This window comes from Grammomys surdaster, unplaced genomic scaffold (genome assembly GCF_004785775.1).
Source record: "Grammomys surdaster isolate TR1022 unplaced genomic scaffold, NIH_TR_1.0 485, whole genome shotgun sequence".
In the NCBI taxonomy this organism is placed as follows: Eukaryota; Metazoa; Chordata; class Mammalia; order Rodentia; family Muridae; genus Grammomys; species Grammomys surdaster.
Window position 1 is genome coordinate 759,381 of NW_021604904.1, and position 7,722 is coordinate 767,102.

Sequence of the window (7,722 nt, forward strand, 5' to 3'; positions counted from 1 at the left end):
CTTTTCCTATCTAGTCAATATAATATTTGAAGTTCTCACTAAAGCAATAAGGCAACTAAAGGAACTCAAGGGAATATAGATTGGGAAGGAAGGAGTCAAAGTATTTTTATTCACAGGTGATATGTTAGTATTCATAAGCAATGCAAAAACTTTGAACAGAGAAACCCAACTGTTGATAAGCACCTTTAAGAAAGTGGCTGGGGGCTGGAGAGACGGCTCAGTGGTTAAGAGCACTGACTGCTCTTCCAGAGGTCCTGAGTTCAAATCCCAGCAACCACATGGTGGCTCACAACCATCTGTAATGAGATATGATGCCCTCTTCTGGTGTGTCTGAAGACAGCTACAGTGTATTCATAAATAATAAATAAATAAATCTTAAAAAAAAAAGAAAGTGGCTGGATACAAAATTAACTTAAAAAAAATCAGCAGCCCTCATTTATACAAATGATAGACGGACTGAGAAAGAAATTAGAGAAACAATGCCCTTTGCAAATAGCCAAAAATAATGTAAAATATCTTGGCATAACTCTAACCAAACAAGGGAAAGACCTATATGACAAAAACTTCAAGTATCTGAAGACAGAAATTTAGGAAGCTTTCAGAAGATGGAAAGATTTCCCATGCTCATGGATCAGTAGAATTAACATAGTGAAAATGGCCATCTTACCAAAAGCGATCTATGGATTCAATGCCATTTCTGTAAAAATTTCAGCACAATTTTTTATAGATCTGAAAGCGCAATTTCCACTTCTTACGGAAAAACAAAATACCTTGGATAGCCAAAACAATCCTGAAAAATAAAAGAACTTCTGGAGGTGTCATCATCTCTGATCTCAAGCTGTACTACCAAGCAATAATAATAAAACCTGCATTGTATTGGTATAGAAACAGACAAGTTGATCAATGAAATGAAATGGAAGACCCTGAAATAAACCTACACACCAATGGACACTTGATTTTTGACAAAGGAGGCAAAACCATGCAATGAAAAAAAAAAGAAAGCATCTTCGACAAATGGTGCTGGTGTAACTGGATGTCTGCATGTAGAAGAATGCAAATGTATCTATATTCATCACTCTGCCCAAGTGGATCAAAGGCCTCAACATAAAACCGGATAGACTAAATGTAATGGAAGAAAAAGTGGGGAATAGCCTTGAACGCATTGGTACAGGAAACAACTTCCTGTACCATCAATGGCTCAGGCTCTAGATCAATAAATGATAAATAGGATCTCATGAGACTGAAAAGCTTCTGTAAGGCAAAGGACACTGTAAAGAGGACAAAATGACAGCCTACAGATTGGGAAAGGATTTTCACCAACCCTACATGCAGCAGAGTGCTAATATCCACAACACATAAAGAACTTGAGAAGTTAGACACCAACAAACCAAATAGCCTAATTTAAAAATGGGGTACAGAGCTAAATATAGAATTCTCAATGGAAGAATCTCAAATGGCCAAGAACAACTTAAAGAAATGTTCAACTTCCTTAGTCATCAGGGAAATGCAAATCAAAACAACCCTGAGATTCCATCTTCAACCTGTCGGAATGGCTAAGATAAAAAACTCAAGTGACAGCACATGCTGGTGAGGAGCGAGGGGAACAGTCTTCCATTGCTCTTGGGAGTGCAAACTTGTACAACCAATTTGGAAACAAGTTGGTAATTTCTCAGAAACCTGGGAATCATCAAATCAGAGTGGGATAGATCAAGACGCAGTTATACAGGGCTGGAGAGATGGCTCAGTGGGTAAGATCAAGATCACTTCCCACCAACCACATGGTGACTCACAACCAATCTGTAACAGGATCTGATGCCCTCTTCTGGTGTGTCTGAAGACAGCGACAATGTACTCATATCCAATAAACAAACAAGCCAACAAACAAACAAATCTTCTAAAAAAGAAAGGAAACATTTATACCACTCCTGGGCAAATACCTCAAAATATTCCTCCATACCACAAGGATTCTTGCTCAACTATGTTCATAGCAGCTTTATTTATAATAGTCAGAAGCTGGAAACAACATAAATGTCCTTCAACTGAAGAATGGATAAAGGAAATATGGTATATCTGCACAACGGAATATTCAGCTATTAGAAACAAAGACATCGGGCTGGAGAGATGGCTCAGTGGGTAAGAGCACTGACTGCTCTGCCAGGGGTCCTGAGTTCAATTTCCAGCAACCACATGGTGGCTCACAGCCATCTGTAATGTGATTTGATGCATTCTTCTAGTGTGTGTCTGAAGATAGCTGCAGTGTGTACTCATATAAATAAAAAAATAAATAGATCTTTAAAAAAAAAGAAGAAACAAAGACATCATAAATTTTGCGGGCAAATGGATGGAACTTGAGAATATCATTCTGAGTGAGGTAACCTAGATCCAGACAGACTTGCATGGTATATACTCAATTATAAGTGGACATTAGCCATAAAGTGCAGGACAACCATGCTACAATCCACAGACCCAAAGCAACTGGGAAATGAGGTCTCAAGGGAGGATGTGAGAAACTCACTCAGAAGGGGAAACTGAATAGTCTTCGGAGGTAGATGAAGAAAGGGAAGCTGGTAGAAGAGAGGGTAAAGGGGAACAGGAATGGCGATCAAGTGTCAAGGAAGGGGGTGAGAGAGGACTGGGAGTGAGAATGGGAACATGTAGGGACATCTCTAAAACTAGCCGGAGGCCTGGCATAGGAGAGGATATGGGGTGTTTCCTAGGGTGATCCTAGCTGAGATTCCTACCAGAATGGGATATAGAGACTGAAATGGCTACTTCTTGTAGCCAGTCAGGACTTCTAGAGGAGGAAGGGTGACATCAATCCACCCACAGAACCTCCAACCCCAAATTTGTCTTGCCTACAAGATGTGCAGGAATAAAGATGGAAGAAAGACTGAGTGAACAACCAATCAGTGACTACCCCAACTTGACATCCATCCCATGAGAGGAAGCCAACCCCTGAGAGTATTAATGATATTCTACTATGCTTGGAGACAGGAACCTAGCATAACTGTCTCCTCAGACGCTTCATCCAGCAGCAGATGGAAGCAGCTGCAGAGACCCACAGCCAAACATCAGACAGAGTTTGGGAGGCAAGCTGGAGGTGTCAAGGACCCACAAAAGACCTACAGAGTCAACTAACCTGGGACCATGAGGGCTCAAAGAGCCTGGGCCACCAGCCAAGGAAGATGATGGAGCTGGATTTAGGTCTCCTAGACGGTTGTAGCAAGTGTGCAGCTTGGTCTTTGTCTGGGTCCCCTAACAAGTTGAGCAGGGGTCTCTATTCCTTGCCATTGGACCCTGTTTCCCCCTACCTGGACTGCCTGGTTGTGCCTCAGTGGAAGAGGACATGCTTAGCCCTGCTGAGGGGGAAGGATTAGTAAGGGTGAAAAAATAAACAAAAACAAAAAAAGACCTGTGTTCCCTCACGTTGGGGACCCAGATAATTTTCCACTCCTTCCTCTTTCATAATTTATGTCTTCTTTTAAACCAATGATCTATAGAACTAGAAACTCAAAACTAATTTTCTATGAAAAAAGTAGAAAAACTGACCCTGGGCTAGGTCAGTGGGATCAATGCTGGCCAGTGCAGCCTGGATAGAACAGATTTTCCATTCTGTCCCACACTGACCAAGCAGATTTGTAAACAATTTTTGCTAGGTATTTTAACAAGGATTAAAGGCAGCTGCTAAAAAGATTTCCTTTGTCATTCAGTTGGTTCCAGATATCAAAAAAGTTATAAAAGTTAAAAAAAATTAAAGATATAGTTCCAGTTGCAGAAGGTACCTCAGAAGTTGTTTAATAACAGAGAGCCTACAGAGAGACAAGACCTTTTGCATAAACCACTATCGCCTTTTGATGAGACACGGATTTAAAGGTACCCAGCAATTTTGGTGTCTTGTTGTCTGTAAGAAGGATATCTCCTTGCTGAAAGTCCTGTCCCTAATCAAAAGATACTGTTGAACTATACAACAAAGATTCCCATGGCTACACTGGTATCCTGAATACACAGTGTAATAAAGACTAATATAATAACCACTTAATAAAGACTTTCTATTGGCTTAAACCCATGTCCAAGTGATCTTCACTGAGATACAACTCAACAAAACCAGGCCAAGAGAGATATGTATGTTTCAGTCAACAAATCTGGAAGGAGTTGAAGATCTGAAAAGTGCAAAAGTGCCTGGCCAATTTTGTCCCTGTTTTGGTTCCATATTTAATTTTGGTTTCTCGAGACAGGGTTTCTCTGTGTAGCCCTGGCTGTCCTGGAACTTACTCTGTAGACCAGGCTGGCCTCGAACTCAGAAATCCGCCTGCCTCTGCCTCCCAAGTGCTGGGATTAAAGGCGTGAGCCACCACTGCCCAGCTTACTCCCTCTCCTCCTTTTCGGAATGGTAATGTATATTCTGTGCCATTGTATGTTGTAAGTATATAGTCTGCTTTTTCATCTTGATTTTAGAGGAGTTTGCAGTTAATAGATCGTTGTGAGTCTCATTAGAGACTTTGAAATTTGGACCTCTAAACAGTAATTGAGGCTAATAGCCTATGGGAACTTCTGTGTATTGGAGTGAATACATTTTTACAATATGTTATGGCTGCAAGCCCATGAAAGCCAGGGATTGGTATACAATTTGAATTAAGTATGACCCCCATAGACTCCTGTGTTTGAATGCTTGGCCCATGGGGAATAGCACTATTAGGATGTATGGCCTTGTTGCAGGAAGTGTGTTACTGTAGTGGCAGGCTTTGAGGTCTCCTGTGCTTAGGCAGTAGAATGCCAGTCTCTTCCTGGTTACCTTTGGATCAAGATGTAGAACTCTCAGCTTCTCCTGTACATTGTCATTCTTCCCACCAAGAAGATAACGGACTGAATCTCTGAAATTGTAACCCCAATTAAATGTTTTCCTTTATAAGAGTTGCCTTGGTCATGTTGGCCCTTCAGAGCAATAAAACCCTAACTAAGACAGAAGTTGGTACCAAGGGCAGAGTACTGTTGTGGCAGTCATGACCATGCTTTTGTTTGGAGGAAGGTAGATTTTGGGAGTTTGGAAAGCAGTGGGATGCTTTTGTTTTCTCTAATTAAATAATTTTTCTATGATATCAGAAAAATTTGTATGTACAATAAAAACAGTTAAGTTCATAGCGTACAGCAGTCCCAAGTCAAATGAGAGAGAGGTCAGGTGTGCAGTCTGAAGGGAAGCTTTCCCTGAGGTTCAGACTGGAGCTTGTGACGAGCATTTGCCCCTGGAAATGCCTCTGAGGGTCGTCTAAGAGGGAAGTTTTAAACTTCTATTCTGAACTTTAAAATTTCAGCTCGTCTGTCCACTCCACAGGAGAGAAAATCAGTTAGGCACAGAACCGGAAGTATCTTTTGAGCACACGACAGGGAACTTCAAAGCCTGCGCCCCTTTGCAAAGTCCCTGAAGCCACCGGGCGCAGCTCCCAGGTGGGCTGGCCCCAGGAGCGTGACCCGCTCCCCCTGAACCGCAGAGTACTGCGCTTCCCGGAGCTCGCCGCGAGGACTGCATTTCCCAGGGTCCACCGCGCCGGAAGTTAGGACCCCAGTTCCGGTGTGGTGCATCACTACCGCGGGAATTTATTTATTTATTCTGGTTATTCTGGTTATTGGTCACTGTTTTCTCTAGGTCTCCACAGAGTAAGGCCAGACCCATCGGATCGGGCTCGGTGTGGGGTGGATGGACGTTGATATGAGAGTGACTACTACAGACCACGGTGTGCTGTGCGTATGTGTGTGCGTGTGTGTGAGTGTGTGTGTGTGTGGTGTGTGTGTGTGTGTGGTGTGTGTGGCGCGCGCGCGCGTGCCTGCCTGCCTGCCAACCTGCCTGCCTGCCTGCCTGCCTGCCTGCCTGTCTGTCTGTCTGTCTATACCCACCGTGGGCTCTCTGCATTATCTGTGTGTCTGTGCTCGTCGCTTTCTGTTCCTGCTTTTTCTCACGATCAGACTTCAAAAGAGAGGTCAGGTGCGGAGTCTGAGGGGAAGCTTTCCCTGAGAGAAAGACTTGAGCTTGGGAGGAGCTTTTGAGGCTGGAAGTGCCTCCGGGGGCCACCTAGGACTGTATTCCACTTGTTGAATTCCACGGCTTCCTCAGAGCCCTAGCCATGTGAGTGAGTGTCGAGGAAAGTGAAGGAAGGTGCTCACTGAGGATGCTGTCAGTGTGGGATCTCATGCTTCCTCAGGCTCCCCGAGTCGGCCATTATTCAAACGGATGGCTGGAGGAGCGTGAGATCATTGTTGCTACCCAGCTAAGACTCAAGGGCGAATTTGCGCTTTCTCTCTGTTTGAGAAGTGAGGTTTTAGTGTCAGAATTGTCAGTAACTGAAGGAGGAGCATGCGAATGGATAATCTCCACCATTGTGGCCCTTACATTGTCCCTTCCCTTTTCACTTAATATTCACAGTATCGTTTCAATGATTCTTGATGTCTTCTGTCTACAATCACTTCTTTTTCCCACAATGTTATACATAGGAACCAACAGAGGTTAACGTTAGGGCTTTCAAACTCGGATCTGCTAAATCGATTCCTATTTAAGTGGCATCACATTAGATGGCTTTTGATCTTTATTGGCATGCCTTTCCAAGCAAGGGGATATAGAGGGTTGGTCTGGTGCTGCTTATAGATAAATGTGAACTACTGGCTCCGGAGATGTGGTTGTATCATTACATGCAGATGGTCACCTACACCAGTAACACTATGCAAACATTTCCCAATTTAAAACTATTGGTTAAATAATACTGGCAACAGCCATTCACTGGGAGGAATAGGAAGAGGCGGAGTTTGAGTTACTGGGTGGAGGTCACAGGTCTGCTTCACCAGGAGAAGAGAGAGGAGAGACTTGGAGCCCGCAGGAGGAGAAAGCAGGAGAACAGGATCATATGTGCTTCCCCAGGACACCAGATGGCTAGAGAAGTATCCCAGAAAGTTTCAAACAGCAAGTATTTGGAGAGCACAGTTGAGCCAGTAGCCAAACTGTCATTTAGAGATTTTGATTAGGGCCTAATCCCCAAGTCATTTCGAGGAACCTAATACATATCATAGTTTGAGTCCCATTCATTAAAGGTTAGACAGGGAGTTTAAGAAATATTCCATGTAGGGGAAGAACGGAGATGGTTTCTGTTCACTGGTGACATTATTTGGGAAAGTGATAGAACTAGATTTGCCATCTCTGAGAGCTAGTAATTTTCCGAGTATGTTTGTGTGGAGTAATATTGGCCAGATGCAGGTGAGCAATGCTGTGGTTGAACGTGAGGATCTGTGGTAACATGGTTGGAGTCTTGGTTCTGTCCCCTTCTGGCTCTCTGTCCTGTCGTGAACCTTAGGATGCCTGTGGTGAAGCCCGTTAGTGCAGTGCCACCAGATACTAAGGGCCCGGTGAGCTTTAGTTGTTGCTCTGTGAGGCCATTTTGGGTTCATTCTCCTCAGTGTTCTGCAGGATGAGGGAGTGTGAGGAATAATGCGATTGCTGGTTGGTTATTTAAGAAAGTGACTCAAAGAGGAAACCAGGCCTGTGGTGTACATTTTAATCTTAGCACTTGAGAGGTAGAAACAGGAGGATCACTGTGAGTTCAGGGTCAGCTTGGTCCACATAGCAAGTTCCAGGCTAGCTGGGCTACATGGTGAGAACCTGTTTTTTTTTTTTTTTTTGTTTGTTTGTTTTGTTTTTGTTTGGTTTTTGGTTTTTCGAGACAGGGTTTCTCTGTGTAGTCC